This window comes from Corythoichthys intestinalis, chromosome 6, assembly GCF_030265065.1.
Source record: "Corythoichthys intestinalis isolate RoL2023-P3 chromosome 6, ASM3026506v1, whole genome shotgun sequence".
Lineage (NCBI taxonomy): Eukaryota > Metazoa > Chordata > Actinopteri > Syngnathiformes > Syngnathidae > Corythoichthys > Corythoichthys intestinalis.
This window is the reverse complement of record NC_080400.1, coordinates 23,603,083-23,623,338: the sequence shown is the minus strand read 5'-3', so window position 1 is coordinate 23,623,338 and position 20,256 is coordinate 23,603,083. Positions and strand designations below refer to the sequence as shown.

Below are 20,256 nucleotides of genomic sequence, written 5' to 3'. Positions count from 1 at the left end.
TTAAATGCTCAGATATTAAGATTTGAATGAGGCAAAATAACATGCTTTTTCTCTCAAATACATTGTTATAATCATTTGTTTCGGATGTACTGTAATTATTTTCTGTATAAAAATTAATTTGGTGTCCAAAAAGTTTTTTTTCCAACTTGAGTCTTAAAAAAGAGGGGGTCATCTTATAATCAGGGCCGTCTTATATTCGGACCAATACGGTAATAAAAAAAATAGTGTAATAATAATTATTTTTTAAAACATTTTTTTAAATGATCAAAAATAGTCATTTACCCTATAAAGGGTTAATTGATATAATTTTTTGTGTCCCTTGCCAAATCAATTGAATGACCCCTAATAATGGACGTTTCTCATTTGTGAAAAAATGTCTGTTGTAATTTTTCAAAACAATGCTGAATTCTAAATGTATGTCAAATGAAGGGGCCACATTCAAAAGAGAGCGAAAGGGAGAGAATAAGAGAGGGAGAATAATTTGAGTTGTGTTGTAATGGTGTGCATGAACCACTGGGCGAGACTGTCTTTCTGTGTTGGCCGCAAAAGAGGAGGGGAGATGCTGCCTGGAGTCTGGAGAAGGGCCGCCGCCATTATTGGGAAGCTGACAAAAAATAAGACTTACCCACACACCGCCACACATTTTTAGGCTGCCAGCAGCCCAACAACACTAGCGAAGAAGACCGGAATCCATACTTGTTTTCCTCTTTTTTTGTTTTTTAAACCTTCGATCGGATCATTGAGGACAGCTGGCCCCCTTTTCCCTCTCTTGGCGAATCTTTTATTTTGCACACAACAAAGGAAATAATAATTGCTCCAAACAACGTGGTGGCGAAGCAAGAGACAAAAAGACTCCGAATGGACGCGCTTTAAACTTGGAATCCCTCCATTTAACCCCTCGTTCCTCGTTCCCAGGCGTGTTGAAGACGACTTTGTGTGGCATTTTGACTGCTTTCCCCCCTGAACTAGCGTTTGTTGGTTAGCCCTCCGGCACACACTCGCACACGCAGAAATGCTAATGTGAAAACTTCAGACGTGAGAGTATAAAGTGACAAGAAATGGACACTTGAACACTTTTCGCTCCTGAAAGCGGATAATAATCGATGAAAGTGTTGGCGGGCACTGTTTTGGTCTCTTTCTAAAGACGGCGAGGAGGAAAGGAGTGGACGGAATCTGAAGGGGGAAGGAATGTTATGGTACGTAATAGACTTCCTTTTAAATCTTCCAAATGTGGAGAATGCGTTCTCAAATTATGTATGATAATCGACATTCTTGCCCCTTCTTTCTCTGTATCATGCGAATATAACTGGGAGTCAACCCCAAATCCCCCTAAAATTAAGCCTACTGTGATCCCAACCTCTTCCTAGTAATAATCATAATTCTTCTTATCGGATTGAGCTTGTGTGTTCATTTATAGCTGATTCATGGGAAGTTTACCGAGGAGAGGAAGGAGCTTAATAAGCATGGACGCCATCCAACTAAACATTAAAACAGTTGTTCGGCGCACAACACCTGGAATGCATTGGTTTTGTCAGGCATGCAGAAGCTTTCCCTAATGTCTTTTGGGTTTAAGAAACAATCACAACCGCAGAGGGGGAACTACATCTATTTTACTCATACATATTTTTCAAATCACAAATGTACGCAAGTTGTCAATTTCTCAAATTGACATTTTGGGCATACAAACATCAATAAGTTAACCTGTGGGTAACGAATATTCTAATTTTATTACTCCACACCCATTTGTCATCTTTCAGGAATTCATTTCACATCACATGTGAGGCTATGTGGCTCTCGTCATGTTTTATGGTAATATCGCGTTAGTCTTACGGTATGAGGGTGACCTCATGTTAACGATTAACATAGCTGTGTAGATCTATTTCCATGACAGAGTCAGTCAACCCGTCTGTGACGTTTGCTTACTGCAAAGTGGTCGTTGGTCCCTACCAGCCACTCCCTCTCCTTTGGGTCCCCGCTGGACATCTGGTCGCTTCATTTCAGGAGACGTCTGTCTCTCATACTGCCACTGGTTGAAGATTGATGCTGAAGCATTTACAAGGAGAGCTGTGGCAGGTTTACAATGCTGTGTCATTGCTGAATGAAACAGGAACATGATGGCACATGAGGACGCTGGTTTTGAGTTCTTTAAATCAATCATAAACCAGCCTGATGGTTATGATGGCCAGCGGAGGTCTGTGTTTGTGTGTTTCGTATCCTTAATGTGTCACATGTCCCGATAACAGTTCAGAACAATTGGAAGAAAATGTAATTTAATGCTGGAATTATCTCAAATCAAGTGAGTTTATGATGTTTCAGCATACACCTACCATATTACTAGGGTTGGGCATCGTTTGAAATTGAACGATTCCGGTTCCGATTCCACGTTTCGATTCCGGTTCCGAACGATTCTCAATTCCGATTCTTTTAAGAGGCAGGGTAAAAAAAAGTCAGGGTGAAAAAAAATGCATGGTTTATATTAAAGTCTTAACATCTCGATGATTTTTTTTTAATTACCGTATTGGCCCGAATATAAGCCGGCTCTGATGTTTCAGTATACACCTACCATATTACTAGGGTTGGGCATCGTTTGAAATTGAACGATTCCGGTACCGATTCCTCGTTTCGATTCCGGTTCCGAACGATTCTCGATTCCGATTCTTTTAAGAGGCAGGGTAAAAAAAAGTCAGAGTGAAAAAAAATGCATGGTTTATATTAAAGTCTTAACACCTTGATGATTTTTTTTAAATTACCGTATTGGCCCGAATATAAGCCGGCTCTGATTATAAGACGACCCCCTCTTTTTCAAGACTCAAATTTGAAAAAAGACTTTTTGAACACCAAATTAATTTTTATACAGAAAATAATTACAGAACATCTGAAACAAATGACACCATTTACCATTATAACAATATATTTGAGAGAAAACGCATGTTATTTTGCCTCATTCAAATCTTAATATCTGCTTGTCTGTCTCTTAATATCTACCATTTAAATATGTAAACTAAAGTGCAATCACATTCGTAAATAAATCGCTTCTGGTTTTTGAAATGTAAATAAACCAATCTATTGTGATAAAACAACAAAATTGGAATAACTGCATTAACCGTCAAAGTGAAGTCTAACCGTAACTGTAGTCTTGAAACAAATCTGAATAAGGAAAAACATTGCAATAAAATAATGCAAACTGGTTAAACTTCAGAGTAGCTGAGATTTGTCATGACAGAACATCGCTTCAAGGATATCTGGCGCCATCTAGCGTCGTGAATGGGTATAACATCTAGACCGCGAATATAAGACGACCCCCACTTATTCAGTCTGATTTAAATGCAAAAAACACTGTCTTATATTCGGGCCAGTACGGTATATGAACTTCTCACAGGTCTAATTTTAACTTGTATATAAATATAAGTCTTTCACCTCGAGCAATTTTTTCTGCTCGGCGGTCAGGGCATCGAAACATTAAAATTTCGATTCCGGGAGCATCGGAGTGATAGAACCGGTTCCCATTGATGCTCGATGCCCAACCCTACATATTACTTAACATATTTTCTTAGAAGGTAGCCTCAGATGCCATAATTAATCTCCAGGTGTAGTCATTAGCGGTGTGACAAAATATTGAAATGGTGATATATCGTGATACTTTGTATCCTAAAAGGTTATCGATATGCTCCTGCCAAGAATCGAGATATCGTTTTAAAAAGGTTTCACTGTCTAAAAAAAAAAAATAAAAGGAACCAACAAGTTGCTACCAAAATCTTGCACCATAATAGTGTCCGTTAACTCTAAAGGCTGCATTGACGGTGCACGACGCCCAATCCATTTAGACTGGGAACGTTCGTTCATTCGAAACCAGAGCATTCAGTCATTTTGTCCAATTTTCAGGGCATTTACAGGTCATTTCCTGTTGAGTTTGAGTCACTGCCTATTCATTTGGGTCATTCCTAGGTCACTTCCTGTTCTGTAACTCAAACAGTAAGTGACCCATAAAATACCCCAAAATCAACAGGAAGTCAATGAAAATCAACAGGTAAATGACCTTAAATAGCCCAAAATTACCTCATTGCCTGGCATTGGCTGCCACTGACGGCCATAGACGTTCAATCCGTTTGAAGTGAATCAAATGGATTGGACGTCTACTAGCGATAAACGCATTCCAATTCACAGCAGAAGCTTGTTTTTCTGTTTATTAGTTGTTTGTAGAATATCCTAGAATGATTTCCTGACCAATGTATCGATAATTGTTGTATAGGCATATCGTCAGATCATCGTTATCGTGAGCTTTGTATCGCAAATCGTATCTTATCGTGAGGTACCAAGAGGTTCCCACTCTTAGTAGTCATCCACAAGAACACCGGACCCCAGATAGACTTTAGCGCTTTAGTCTTTTTTGGACATTTACAACTTTGCTTTTTGCATATTATTAGAACACAAATCGGAGGTCATTGCTCATTGAGGAGTAGGACTGGGTATCAAAATGTTTTTGATTCATGTACTTTAATTTTGATACTGGTTCCAAGAACGATCCTTTTTTCCAATACCAATTTTATAAGTTAAATTCTAACCTAAAGAAAATTACCTCACACATTACAGTGCAAATCTTTCGGTTTATCTATTTGATCATTTTTTTCCACCCAAGCAGTTTTCCCACAGAAACGGTGAACAATTTTGAGGGCAAGAAAAAAAAAACCTTTGCAAACAATTGCCAGGTCCATGTCTAATTCTCAATGCCACATATACTGTATTAGGGTCTTACCGATCACCTGATTTTGAGGATTTGCCAGTACTGAGTACTGATCTGTTATCACAGCAATTTATTAAGGAGAGTAAAAACATAAACTCATCCAAATTGAAAAAATTTCAGTATTTCAGTCCATTGTCACTCCTGTATGATGCTATCTTAACATTAGCTTCTTGCAACAGCTAGCATAATGCTCTCTTTCGCTGGTGTTTACTTCAACTTCAACTTGGATTGCGTAGTAGAAAACATTGTTGCTTTTGACGATATCCTTTTACAGCCATATTAATTTATGGCTTTGTTGCCCTCAAAAATAAAAAAATAACATCTTAAAAACCCGATCTTTTTCACCCGATTCCTCTAAAAATCATGTGATCAGGCCCGATTTCCAATTACATGATCGAAACGGGGACATTCCGATACTGTACATCAGTTAGCAGTTTTTCTTCAGAAAAATCGATATGTAGTTTCCCTTGTTCATATTCTCAAAGTGAAATCACTCTGCAAAGTAGTGTGTGAGAGAAAGTCCACATTAGTTAAACTTTAGTTTATTTTGTATTTAATTAATTGATTACATTTTTATGCCAAAATTTGAAATGTTCCAATGTGTGAATGGTCTTTGAGACAAACTTTTGCTTTAATTTTGGTCTCATTCTTCTGCGCAGGTGGGTCTGTTTGCTCAGCGCCTGGTAAACTGCGAGCTAGCGCGCATGTTGTGATTCTTGAACAGGCTTAATGGAAAAAGGAAGTCTGAACGGTCAAACAAATAGATCAAATATGACAACAAACAAAAAAAAGATTTTTGCAGTAAGAGTAAGAGCTGTGGTGTGAACGTAGCCTATAAGTTCTTTTAACATGAGTGGAAGTATTGTGCAACATGCTAACAGTTGATTAGTTGTGTCTAGAATATGGATAGCCATAATAATAATTCACTTGATGAACTCATGATTATGAACTACAATATGCTGGTGACCAGTCCAGGGTTCACCCCACTTCTCATATAAGGCCTCCTGGTATACACTCCAGCTTATGTGCTACCCTAATGAAGTCAAGTGCTTGAAAATGAATGGGTGGTTGTTCAATATTCTAATACTTGTGTGGAAGGATTGTTGATTGATTGCATTCTGAAAGCAGATAAGGCAAAGCAGGGTGTCGATTCAACTTTGTCTGATAAAAACAAAATCAAAATGGATTTCTCAAGGCAACATTTGGCAATAGCATGTATACAGTCGCGTATAGGTTGCTCTGGCACATAGGTTGCACCCCTAGTTTGTGGTTAAAAAAAGTAGGTATTTTAGGTTGACCCTCGTCTAGGTCGCACCACAATACGAGAGATTTTTAGGCAAATTTTTGGACCAATTTTCAATAACAATTTTATTATTTATTGACTTGATTTTTATTTGGCAACAGCTTACAGGGGTTGCACAAAATAATGGAAACAACATCTGGGCGTCATAATCATTGAACATGTAACTGTTAAAGAATGACATGAGGAACATGCCTATTTTAGGTTTTGTTTTTTAATATTAGACATTTGTAGATTATTTTGGGTGTAACTTTTCTGTATAGTTAGCATACATAGCTCATGCTGAGTTGTATGCTTTTTCAGTTTTACGAGTCTGAATTGGGAAATGGTCGGCATATCAGTCGTATAGGTTGCCCCCGCATTTTTGGACAAAAGATTTTGGTGAAAAAAAAATTGCGACCTGTACACGTGTACAGTACATATGGTAATTCAAACTGCGATTCTGTTATGAAAAATAACAATAGGTTCACTGCCTTTTAGCATCAATAAAATGGCGCGCAGTGACATATATTCTGGCCTGAGTGGTTCCTTTGCCATTATTATTAGGAATAAGTACTTAATTTTACCTATGCATGGTCAAACAAAGACATTTAGTGAAATTCCCATCCCTATTTTTCATAGTTTTCAAGCAGATACTTTGAATCATTGTCGCCTACAGTATATTTGGCAGCATTTTGCGATGAGTCTCCCTTTCACTGTGGTTAATCAACTGCCTTGGGAGGACGGCAGTAAGAAGCAAGTCAACAAAACACAATTTTCATGGTAGAAGACTCATCTCTTTGCTCCCAGGTAAAATGTATTTGCAGCTGTCAGCACTTCTGCTCCTTGCCTGATTGGGCTCATTGCAACATGCCGGTCACGCCTCCAAGCAGCGTACCCACTCACCCTTGTACTGTCTGCCACTGGGTCGTGTAGTTCCAGTTTTGGAAGTGGATGCCGTTGCTGGGATTAGAGGGAGGCTGACTCTGCTTGTCAGGCTGCAGGCCAGACATGTGGATGCATACTCTGATTAGGACACTGGAAGTGAGATTAAGCCCCTCATTATCTGAACAGCTCAGAGTTTGGCAAGGTTTATAAGAGGGAAAGTGGAGGGGTGTACTCTCCTTGACGTGTTCTACAGGATGTCAAATGGCCGTGTGGAGCACTTTTAAATCAGTTATCCTTTTTGAGAACAGGTTTGAAATGTGAACAAGATGGTTTTAGATTGAATAGCACTCCATTTAGAAATGTACCTCATGACTTCCGTGTCAGCCCACGCTTTTGTTCCCGGCCCGTCACCTGTTCACTTGCATATATCCCTCTGCAAGTCTAGCTGTCAATGCCAAGAGACTTCACATGCCAAAGATGGACAGCTTCCCTTCTTGTCAAAAATTCTTTTCCCTAAATGCACCCCCCACGTACACACGTTCACAATTTTGTTTCACAGCAGAAGCTTGTTTGTAATTCAGTGTAAGCCAGTGTTTGATGGAGAAAAGAGCTAATTATAGCAGGCAGCTTTGCAGTTTGGTGGTCCAGATTACAGACAGTTCTCGCTCAATGGTAGCTTTGTTCTGGTGACCGATTATTAGGCAGAAAGAGGTGCATTCTGGGATGATTGCATCTGAATTTCCATTAGAAAGTGTGCCTCGCCTTGGTTGAAATGAGGTACTCTTCGCTCCCCAGTGTTTCAGCTTCTTTGCATGCTACAGTTTTGATATAAAGACCTCTGTAGCTTTCCCCTTTTCTAAAGGTGCTTTAACAGAATGGCTGAATTATGTGCAAGGGACTGACCTCAAGTCAGCAGTTTCACTTGTGCCTCGCATATACTCCAGGGAACAAAATGACTATTAAATATCGCCAACAGTCATTATCTTTATAATAAATTGCTTGCCGAAGAACTTTGAATGAACAGTTAACAAAAATTGAATCTGCCCTATACCTAATCCACCCTATAATGGTATTGTTTTACAATTGAAATTGCTTATTAAGGAGGATTGCTTGTAGTAAGTAAAGCTTTTAGATATGATTAATGGTGTAACGGGTGGCTCAAAGGAGTCAACACGATTAAAGTGGCCTTTTAAATATGACCCTGCAGTGACCGTTTTCATGACTGCCTTGGAAATGTAGGACCAGGATACAAGACACTGTGAAATGGCAATGCTTTGATATGAGCAATGTGATTGATCCTCGTTTCCAATGAACTGTGCGGTTTGATTTCTTTGTGTTTCGATAGCCTGAGCTGAGGAGGATGTTGTCAAGGAAGTGTGTTGCGTTGTAAGACTGCCACTAGTCTGAACTTCTACTGTCTGGCATAAATGCGATGTAGTATTCATTTGGATTTGCTGCATTGTTCGAATAGGAATCTCTCTGCTGTGGGGCAATTTGTGTGGATTCGCTTGGGGCATCTCCCTGCAAACGGGGGCTTAAGCTAACAAAAATCTCATCCAAACCTCACTGTAACTACAAACAGAATTCAACTGCAATGCTTGGTCGAAATGTGGCTTTTGTCAAGAGTATGAATAAAGGTAATAGACTGGTGCTGTTAAACGATATGTCAGGGGAAAGCTTGTAGAACCATTTTACCTTTCAGAAGTACAATGGCTTGTCACTTGGGTGATTTCAACTGCTTTTGTACCCATGATGCTTTTATAGTGTAGGAACATAATGGATTATTGGGCGGCCTTGGTACAAATGGTTACCTTTGAGTTTAGTAATTATACCTGGAGGCTTCATATAGATTGTACCTTGAGGGATAGACTGCCAAAAACAGTGAGAGCAAGCAAACCGCTGTTGGTTTCTGCTTCAGGGCTCTGCTCCAGGTATGTGCCCTTTCGGCTTTACCATGACTTGGCAACTTCGGAGATGAGATGTTAAGATTGAGCCGCTGCCAGTGAAATGAGACCACTGCCTGGAGGTCAGTAGGTTGGACTTTTGCTGCTTTCAATGGGTCACAGAGACTTCTTCTGGGATTGTCATATGGGTTGTAACATTAGACATTATGGGTATAATAGTCTGAGATTGTTTTTTAGTGCGTAAATCATTGTTAAATATGAGTTTGCTCAAGACAGACCTGAGATACTGAACACTTGTTTTCAATAGTACTTTTGTTATTTGAGAGGTTTCTTATTCTTTTTGTGTTTCTTGTAAATGCTTTCTGTCACATGATTTCAAAGAGTAGATTTGTAGAGTAACTTTGTTAGCAAGCATTTATATCAATTTACTCAGTGCTGGAGCCATTTTACTTTATTGGAAGCATCTCTGATATGAATCTGACTTGAGGGGCCGGTGGATTTTGAAGTTGACATAAAGCTTTTTAGTGTCTTAAAATGAACTGAGACCACTTTTTCAGTAGCTGTACAAGAACTAAGCATTCTGGCCTTGTAAATTTGTGTCATTTTCGTAGTATTAGTGTTTTTTAGTACCATCTACATGTTGAGAATCAGTGCACCCCTAACTTTTTACATCGATCTTTGCTGGCCACTTTAATTACATTCAGCAGAAGTCAAAATCCATACTGCCTGCATTTTTCAAGCCATGTCTGTTGTTTTGATGACTCACAGTATAACTGTGCAACAAACAATTGAATCACTGTTCTTGGAACTTGTGTTTTGGGCAGAAATACTGTTTTGTCCATTTTTCCCATCTCCTTTATTACATCATGTAGTTTTCAGGCTTGCGCGGCTTAATGATGCCAAGCAGTATGCTATCCAAACGGTTTAAAAATCCTGATTGAGGTTATGTGAACACTTAAAACAAATATAGATGAATTCATTTCAAATTTGCGCATCCTACGTCGTTAGATGCGCCACAAACTACCTCAAGTTAATTAAATCTGGCCGCTTTAGTCACAGAGTGCCAAACATCTTACAAGAAATGAGGAAATGGGCTGCAGATAGAAACTGCCACAGGCCTTAAAATACCTTACCCAACCCCATGTTTTCACGTTCCTCCTTTTTCAGTGTCCCTTCTATTCTCACTTCACCATCAGCTATTTTAATTTGGCCTTATTGAGGGCACAGTGCAGTGTAATTGTCAAATACGTTTAGGAACACAGGAACAGCACTGCCTTGTCAACTTTTGTTTGTCTCAGATGCCACTTCAGGGGGGTCTGACCAAAGCGTTGGCCTTTGGTGTGTCCCTCGCAAACATGCACTCAAACACAAGACCCCGTTTTGGTGTTTTTTGGGGTTGCTGTCATTTACTTGACTTTGGAGTGATGCAGTCATTTTAAGTTAGGAACAATACTATTATTGTAGTGTTTGTTGTTGGTCCAAGTAATTTAGGCTAGGTTCAGACCGCAGGTATTAATGCACAATTCAAATTTTTCATCATACGTTTTTTTGGGCGTGCCCGTTCAGACTACCTTCTTCCATTGAGCCCGATCAAGTATTACGCTTGCGCACTAGTTAGCAGTCTGACACACGCTGAGCAAACTGACCCGCACGCAGAAATATCAAGTCGGAATTAACCCTTTAAGTACCCCCAAATACCACCAGAATCTCAAAATAACTATCCTAAAACATGTATTACATATCATTATGCTGTCCTCGCCAAGACGTTGGAGCAAAGTCTTACCTGGACAACGGGCTAAGCGCCGAAATGACGATGTCACTCGTCCGTTTGGTTTGCTGACTTTATTCAGCTGCTCATGACATTGCTCGCATAAACGCAAACGCAATCTCATAAACTCGCCCCTAGTATTTGACCACAAATAAAAAACGCACAATTGGAAGTACATAAGGTGTTATATACAGGTGTTGCCTCCTTGGATGCTTCACAAGCAAAAAATGTGCGCACAGGCTTGCAGCTTTATTCTTTCCCCCCTCTCGCTCTCACTCGGCTGTGCGGCTTCTTTGTGGAGGCAAATGTGCTCTTCCTCATGTGTGCGCATGCGCTCTTCTTCATGTGCCCAAATACGTTCTTCATTGTGTGTACGTGCGCCCTTATTCACATGTGTAAGTACTATCTGCTCTGTTTCCTGCGCCAAAATAAAAGCATGCATCACAAAACAAAAGTCAATATTATTAATTTAGAAAAACAAAAAAACCCCAAAAAACGACTAGGTACAAAATGGCAGATGGGACTCTGGCGTCGTAAAGTTGAAATCACGTAAGTCGGGTATGTCGTAACCAGGGGACTACCTGTATTTTGATTTCCAAAAAGAGCACACAAATTAAAGACATAAAAAAATCCTCGTTTATTCTTATATTAAAAGTTTATATGGATTGACAGAATGCACAGTGCGTGCAAGACGCACACACATACGTTTTTTTTTTTTTTTGCCCCGACTCTATGCCATGTAAGCAAGGTGGAAATATTGTTCATTTGGCGCACAGAAAGAAAAACGATAATTATCTGGCTTAGCCTTTTTTTCATTTTTATTTTTTATGACCAGTGGTGTTACCAGGATGCCAGGTGTGGGTGGGAATTAGTCTTACCTGGGGGTGGGGGGCAAAAAAAAGCTACAATGCTCATGTAGGTCAAAATCCAGCGTAGGGCTACTGCACCTTAAAGCATGTTTTGTTTTCTCCTTGAGATAACTGTTGTTGTGATTTGGTCTAAACAAATAAAACTTGATTTGATTTGATTTGACTTAGAACACATCCATAACTGAACAGTATGGACATGCAGGTGACAATGTTTTTTTTAGGTAACCTATTGTGGTTCCTCGGTTTTATTATTATTATTGTTATTGTTATTCTTTGTTCTGCAGCCCCTTTGAGCCCAATATGATCCCCTTAGAATGCTTCAAAATGCACCAAAATCGGCAGGCAGGTCAAGACAGGTGCAATTTTTGATACCGTGTGAAGACAAATTCCAAAACAGTATGTAGCGTCCCCTAGCAGTCATTCGTTGTCCCGCCGATGCTTTGAGCCCTACTTTGAGCCCTACTTTGACTCCCTCAGAATGCTTCAAAACTCACCAAACTCAACAGCCGGGTGAACACTGGTGAAAACTTCGATAAAATGTAAAAAAAATAATAAATAAATAAATAAATAAATAAAATAAAATAAAATAAAAAATCAAAATATGCGTAAATGTGTGTAGCGCCCCATAGGAACAAAACCAACATTTCATTTTTTTTTTAAGGTGAAAGATGAGGTAACAACGCAAAGCTTAAAACTTAGAACACATCAGTACTATATGAATGGGATACCATATGCGGTGCCTAGACTGCCGTTAGTACTACATCCTAAGCCTGTCGCAATATGCAATAATTCCATTTATCGCGCGATATATAAAAATGAAGGCGGTAATTTTTCCGCTGCGATTTATCGCCTCACGTGCACGCGTGTGTGCGCGTGCGGCAGACGTGCTGTTAAAAGTTCGTTACCAACTGCGCAAAATGCATCTTCGTTCCAGGTCCGGCAAAAACTAGCGCCAGAGCCAATCGTTCCCATTATATCCTATTGGTCAACGTATACCGGCCGCGTCAGTGCTCCGGAGTGACTGTGGACCATCTATGGCGCGCCGGTGTTGTTGACGTGTGGGCGCTCCCGTCAGGAGTGACATTTCACGCGGGGCGGCTATTTTTCGGCACAACGCTGGATATTTACAACAAAGTCCGCCAAAACATTGTTACCGACTTGGCTGCTATGAATAACCTCACTTTGACAACGAACAGCTGAATGAAATTAAGAGCGCTGTGCTTCAAACTCGTCCTGTTTATGAAAGCCGTCATACGCTTGCGCGCACACACTAGATATCATGAAATGGCAAACTAGATGTGCTACGGTCCATGCCATTGGCTACGTGAGCCCAGAGTGATTATGGGACATGTAGTCCATATTCTAGAATTCTAAACAGTCATCAGTCATTTGTCACATGAGGTTAAGAAGTCCAAATCAATCCATACCAGTGACTATAGATAATGTTGCAAATATTGTTAATTCAGTACGTGACACAGATGGATTCGGACCATAAATAGGATGTCTTGCTCATGTAGTAAACCTAGCTGCTAAGAGAGCTGTAGAAATCAACGGTGTGCCCTGCCTCACTTTACAAACAGTAAAGATTGTTCTCAGCACTTTTATACAATTTTTTTTCATATCAGTAAGAAGTAAGCACATAAATATTATGCACTAAAATGCATGTTTATATGATGGCAATTTAATTTTTGCTCGTTAGCAAAAAAAAAAAAAAAAAATACAATTGTTTTTTTTTTTTTTTTTTTTTTACAGAGCATTAAATGTATTGAATCGGCTCAAAATTCATGTCCCCCATATCAAAATTCGTACCGAACCATGACTTAACTGTATCGTTGCATTCCTATGGAACACCATTGCAGAAGCTATGACGGGAAATGTTTTCATTTTCCTAAATGCTTAAGTTATTAAGTGCAATTTTTTTTAATTAAACACATTTTATTTATTCTGTGTTTCTGTGCGGTATCAATATTGTTGTTTTTTACTTAAGAGGCAGGGTCTATTGTTTTTAGTTGTGATTTCTTAAAAAGTATATTTGAATTTAAGAGTAAATATTAATCGTGTTTAAATGGGTGTACTTGATCTATTAATATATACTGTATTCGCACTGTGTTATTGTAAATTGGTTTAAAAAAATTGGGGGGGGGGGCGCAATAATATCGCATATCGCAATAATTTATGAGAATAATTATCGCACACTAAAATTTGTTATCGCGACAGGCCTACTACATCCAGTTTTCTTTGGGTGGGCAGAGTGTGTCCATGGGTGGGCAGTGTGCCCCCCCCGGTAACGCCCTGTTTATGACTGTAGTGAAGCCAACCTCCTGCGTAAAAGCAGAGTTCGAGCTAGGCGCTAATGCACAGCTCAGTCGCTGACGCCGTCCTCCCTGCCTCTCTCGCTCTTTGCTGATGTAATTGCTGCGTGAATTCCGATTTGGTAGACTTGAGAGTTCATACCGCCACCACATTTTGAATAATATGGCCCAGATCGGATTTTAATCACACACGAAAGTGGCTTAGATCGGATTTGAAATGGTCCACTTCTATGTGACTCGTCCCGTTCAGACCATCAAGTTAATGCCTCACTCGAGTTGGGAAAACACGAAAAAATCGGATTTGTGCATGAAACCAAACATCCAAAATGGGGTTCAATAAAGCAGTACACAGCAACAGTTGTTATTTTTTACTTTTCACAGTTCCGATGGGCAAAAATTCCTTTGTTGAGTTAATTGTTCAGTGGGAAATCCCATCTATTGTGTGGAATGGATTGTTGATAATATCGTCTTAAAGTGATTCTGACAAAACAAGTTGACTACTACAGTGCAACCAACAGAGGCACTAATTTTGACCTTATACATAATCACTACAGCACCAGCATTGAAACAAACGTTTAGTAAATTCACATGGGATGATCTCATGTGATGATCCCATTCCACATAATTGAAATTTTCATTACAAATACTTACAATACTTACAGAACACTTTAACAACTTTTGACAATGGAAATGAAAAAAATGCACTGATGTCAACTGAGCTATACTACCTGGTAAAAACTGGTCTAAGGTTTCCTGACTAATTCGACCCCCTCTGGCATAAGCTACAGATTGTTACTAGCCTCAAGCATCGGTATAGCGGTGGCCATCATATCCTATTTAAGGTCCCAAGATAAAGTGACTGCACATACAGTGGCTACTATATTTGATAACACGCCCGGCAAAGCTTTGACACCTCCACATTGCTTATCTGACCCAGTCCAAATATATGGCCCCAGCAAAAGCTTACGCAAGCCCTCATCTGATGAATAAGCACAGCTCGGGCTGCGGATGGTTGAACCGGCCTTTATCGATTGCAGCGCCACCGCCTGTTACCAAGCCACCACTTAGCTAATGATGTCCATGCCATTGTCTCAGGGTTGGGGGGGTGGAGGACCTAAAACACAGAGACACCTACATAATAATTGAAGGATTTACTGGAAAAGCTTTGACCCAAGCAGTGTTCTTTTATTTAGTATGCTATTTGTAGTAGGACTACTCTATTTACTTCCTGCATTTTCCCTGTCTCCTACTTACTCTGTGTGCTGGCAGCCGTCTTTGTGGTACTGGCGGGTCCATCTGCATGAAAGACAGACAGACTAGAGTTTCCGACAGGCTGCCAGTCTCAAAGTTGGCCTGGTTTTGACCTTGTTTATCTGAGTCTTTCTGTTGTTGGACAAACAGCACTTGAATGCTACCAATGAAGAATCACCTGCTTGAAATTAGGGTAAATGAGGTAAAGGCAGTTAAAATATATAAAAACCATCATCTCACTCGTCCATGCTATGGAGTCCGCAAAAGGAGGTCTGAGTTAGGATTGCGCGGCGTACTGATACCTAGTCCTCACAAATTAAACAAAACTATGCTTTTTCAGTTTGACTACTCATGCCCCCCCCCCCCCCCCCCCACACACACACACAAAAAGGCTGACTAAGCTTGCTTCAGCCGGTTTTATTCATTCTTTTAAAATATTTACAGTATTTGACCGTGGAAAGAATGAAAGCCAGACGACCAAGCTGTGGTAGACTGTACTTTATTCAGCCTTCTGCACCTCAGTACAAAAGTTTGAATGTGAATGTATAAGTACAATACCTGGAGAAAAAAAAAGTTGAATCAGGCTACTTTTTTTACTCTGCAGAACTGATACCTGTGTATTCAAACAACAAATTGTCTTGCCCATATGGCAAAATTTCATTACATGAAAGTGGCGAGCTTGATGATAACACAATTTGGAATGTCATAGACTAGAAATGGAAATTAGTAGGTATGATATGATCACGTGACCGGAAATCGAGCAGATCGTGCCCCTCTTCAGAGGATCGGAAACGGGTGAAAAGGCTCGGGTTTTTAATTTAAAAAATATATTTTATTTTTTAAGGGCTAAAAAGTGACAAAATAATCCAAAAATACAATGGCTTTGCCCCCCCCTAAAAAAAAAAAAAATATATATATATATACTCTGCAACACTCCCGGAAAAAGCGGAAGTACAGGACTGTAACATGTTTGGAACTGTTTGTTTTTCGAGATCGGGACTGTGGATCGGCGGATTCTCAAAATCGGGTGACTCTGACTCTGCTGCAAAAATATGCGATCAGGACATCCCTACAAATTAGTATAATCTATATGATTATTACAGTGCCTTGCAAAAGTATTCGGCCCCCTTGAATCTTGCAACCTTTCGCCACATTTCAGGCTTCAAACATAAAGATATGAAATTTAATTTAATTTTTTTGTCAAGAATCAACAACAAGTGGGACACAATCGTGAAGTGGAACAACATTTATTGGATAATTTAAACTTTTTTAACAAATAAAAAACTGAAAAGTGGGTCGTGCAATATTATTCGGCCCCTTTACTTTCAGTGCAGCAAACTCACTCCAGAAGTTCAGTGAGGATCTCTGAATGATCCAATGTTGTCCTAAATGACCGATGATGATAAATAGAATCCACCTGTGTGTAATCAAGTCTCCGTATAAATGCACCTGCTCTGTGATAGTCTCAGGGTTCTGTTTAAAGTGCAGAGAGCATTATGAAAACCAAGGAACACACCAGGCAGGTCCGAAATACTGTTGTGGAGAAGTTTAAAGCCTGATTTGGATACAAAAAGATTTCCCAAGCTTTAAACATCTCAAGGAGCACTGTGCAAGCCATCATATTGAAATGGAAGGAGCATCAGACCACTGCAAATCTACCAAGACCCGGCCGTCCTTCCAAACTTTCTTCTCAAACAAGGAGAAAACTGATCAGAGATGAAGCCAAGAGACCCATGATCACTCTGGATGAACTGCAGAGATCTACAGCTGAGGTGGGAGAGTCTGTCCATAGGACAACAATCAGTCGTACACTGCACAAATCTGGCCTTTATGGAAGAGTGGCAAGAAGAAAGCCATTTCTCAAAGATAGTCATAAAAAGTCTCGTTTAAAGTTTGCCACAAGCCACCTGGGAGACACACCAAACATGTGGAAGAAGGTGCTCTGGTCAGATGAAACCAAAATTGAACTTTCTGGCCACAATGCAAAACGATATGTTTGGCGTAAAAGCAACACAGCTCATCACCCTGAACACACCATCCCCACTGTCAAACATGGTGGTGGCAGCATCATGGTTTGGGCCTGCTTTTCTTCAGCAGGGACAGGGAAGATGGTTAAAATTGACGGGAAGATGGATGCAGCCAAATACAGGAACATTCTGGAAGAAAACCTGTTGGTATCTGCACAAGACCTGAGACTGGGACGGAGATTTATCTTCCAACAGGACAATGATCCAAAACATAAAGCCAAATCTACAATGGAATGGTTAAAAAATAAACGTATCCAGGTGTTAGAATGGCCAAGTCAAAGTCCAGACCTGAATCCAATCTAGAATCTGTGGAAAGAGCTGAAGACTGCTGTTCACAAACACTCTCCATCCAACCTCACTGAGCTCGAGCTGTTTTGCAAGGAAGAATGGGCAAGAATGTCAGTCTCTTGATGTGCAAAACTGATAGAAACATACCCCAAACGACTTGCAGCTGTAATTGGAGCAAAAGGTGGCGCTACAAAGTATTAACACAAGGGGGCCGAATAATATTGCACGCCCCACTTTTCAGTTTTTTATTTGTTGAAAAAGTTTAAATTATCCAATAAATTTTGTTCCACTTCACGATTGTGTCCCACATGTTGTTGATTCTTGACAAAAAATAAAAAATTTATATCTTTATGTTTGAAGCCTGAAATGTGGCGAAAGGTTGCAAGGTTCAAGGGGGCCGAATACTTTTGCAAGGCACTGTATATACCTATCTAAAACTCCATAAGACAGACTGCTGGGTTTCAGGGTTTTGCCTTGATATTGTTTCAGTATTGGCTTCCCGGTACTTTCTTAAGTTGGTGTGTTGAAATCAGAATTTTGCTTTCGTGACAACCCACCTCTGACAGTGATTTGGATCATTCTCCCCGTACCTCTCAATGCCATAATTTCCCAGGATGCACCAGGGGCCCCAAAGTCTGTAGTTCTTATGTCAGAGTTCATTTCCTGCTGCGGGGCTGTTAAAGATCCACCATTTTGGCACATTCCTGATTCACAGAGGATGTGTAGTCCCCGTTTTCAAGGTGCTCGGGCTGTGACTAAACAGAGCACGGAGTATATACTAATAAATCAAGAAATAAAAACACCTAAAGTGGGCTTATTTTGTACTCTTTGTGTATTTTTCAAATAAGACTGCTGTTACATGCTTTCTGTCCCAAGCTTCTTTCTTGCTTTGCTATGCTGACTTGCAATATGTCATACTGTTAGTAAGATAAAAGGGACACGGGTGAGGAATGTAAACAAGTTTTGTTTTTGACAAGACGGCCTCACCACGGCGCGTGTTAGTCACAGTTGTCGGAGAAGGGAGAATGCAGACTTTTTTGCCCAATGAGGGAAAAGGTCATTGAGAATGCTGTTTGTCAGGTCAGGACGAGCTGGGCCTGTTGTAGCTTAAATCCATGTGACTGCTGTGGGAGGTGGGGGCTGGGGAAGGGGATGGGGGTGATAAGTAAACCTCAGCTGCATGTCACTTTACTAGATGGTAAAATTACTCAATTTACATATTTGTGATTGATCTCGTGGATACCGCAGTTTACAATGTCATTGTTTTTTATTTTGTTTGACTTGAATTTTAGTTTGAACCTTGATATTCGATGTGACTTCAGGGTTTCAATTTTTTTTTTCTCCCAAATTAAAATCCTACTGCGACTGCCAACACTCCGCGGAAGATTCCCACTATAATGAGTCATGTTCACACTCACTGCCTACATTATTTGTCACACAATAAGTCTTCATTAAATCAAACTCAAAGTCTGACTAGTTATTACTCATTCAAAAGCTGAAAAGGGAAATGAACAAAAACATAACGTTTTGTGCATTACTTGTGACACAAGCTTCGCACAAATTGATAATTTAATTCTGGGTAGCACTTACAGTATGTGCTAGGGGTGTAACGGTACAGAAAAATCTCGGTTCGGTACGTACCTCAGCTTTGAGGTCACGGTTCGGTTCATTTTCGGTACAGTAAGAAAACAAAATGCAAAATGTAAATGTAGTAGTTGTTTATTACACACTTTTGTGCTTTCAACAATAGGAACATTAGCCTTATACAAAGCTACAATTCTGCTCAAAAAGTAGCGGGTATTTAAAGATAATCCAACAACAATTTGCCTTTCAGACCCCGCGTATTGGTCAGCTTTCTTTCTGAAAGAAGAAAAAAGAAGTCCTGTGCTAAAGAGAAAAGCAATCACAATGACAAAGATTTTAACATATATTTTACAAATGAAATGCCTCAATGAAACTTTTTTTTTTTCTTATGAACGGTTTTCAAAAGCTTTATTGGTGGATTTTCTCAAGTTAAAGTGCCACACAGAAATTAATAAATTTAATTGTGTAAGCAGGATGTGTGTATTATTCTTATTATTTAATTACAGGTGTTTTAGCTCATTTCAATTTATTTTATTTAAATGGGCTATTATTTTATGTTGTATAACTTTAGTTCCTATGTGAATGTTAGTTCCTATTTGTTTTGTTGTGGTAGGAGGGTTTTGTATTGAACACGGGGCCGTGTTGGTTATTATTATAGCAGAGAAAACAGCAGTAAATCAACAAAGACAAGTCCACTGTGCCCCGATCTACCACTGAAAAGATCTGATGGACTCAAAAAGTAGTTTACGATTGCATATTATTTTGAAAATCGAACGGATCCACTGTATTTTTACACGAGTGACAACGGCCCGATCCTAGCTACCGGTAGTCGTATTGATGCAGGAGGGCCACGTCTCGCGTCAAATAATAAACTCTGCCGTTCTTTTCGCGTGCGTCGTGTTGAGCCGCTTTTGGGACGCATCTAACACGCGGCCGCACTGTGTCTGGTGTGCATTGGCTGATTGACTCTATCGCCCGCGTTTCACTGCGTTCTCGCGGGGGCCACGTTGTCGCGCCGTTGAGGTTTCTGGGTTATACTGTCCTACCGTGTTGGTCCTCATTATAGTAGAGAAGACGGAGTAAATATAATCTACACAAAGAAACTGTAACCCGATCGACTCACAGCCTCGAAAAGTAAGGGTTATATTACATCAGAAACTCGTTCGGTACGCGTCCGTTCCGAACCGAGCACCACGTACCGAAATGGTTCAATACTATTACATGTACCGTTACACCCTTAGTATGTGCACATTCTTTATCTGCACTACATTTTGCCAATGTACATTCATAACTTTTATTTAGGTCATATTCTTTAAATTGTACCTGTGATTGTCGTGTCAGGTAA

At 39.8% G+C, this 20,256-nt stretch overlaps 1 protein-coding gene across 1 annotated transcript in view; it reads left to right on the top strand.

Annotated features, from left to right (window-relative positions):
- The first annotated feature begins 510 nt into the window (after nt 1-510).
- arhgap35a (Rho GTPase activating protein 35a) overlaps nt 511-20,256 on the top strand; it is a 137,093-nt gene continuing 117,347 nt past the window's right edge. The window contains exon 1 of the mRNA XM_057839590.1: nt 511-1,196. The gene's annotated coding sequence lies outside the window, so the exon portion shown is untranslated. The remainder of the gene's footprint in view (nt 1,197-20,256) is intronic.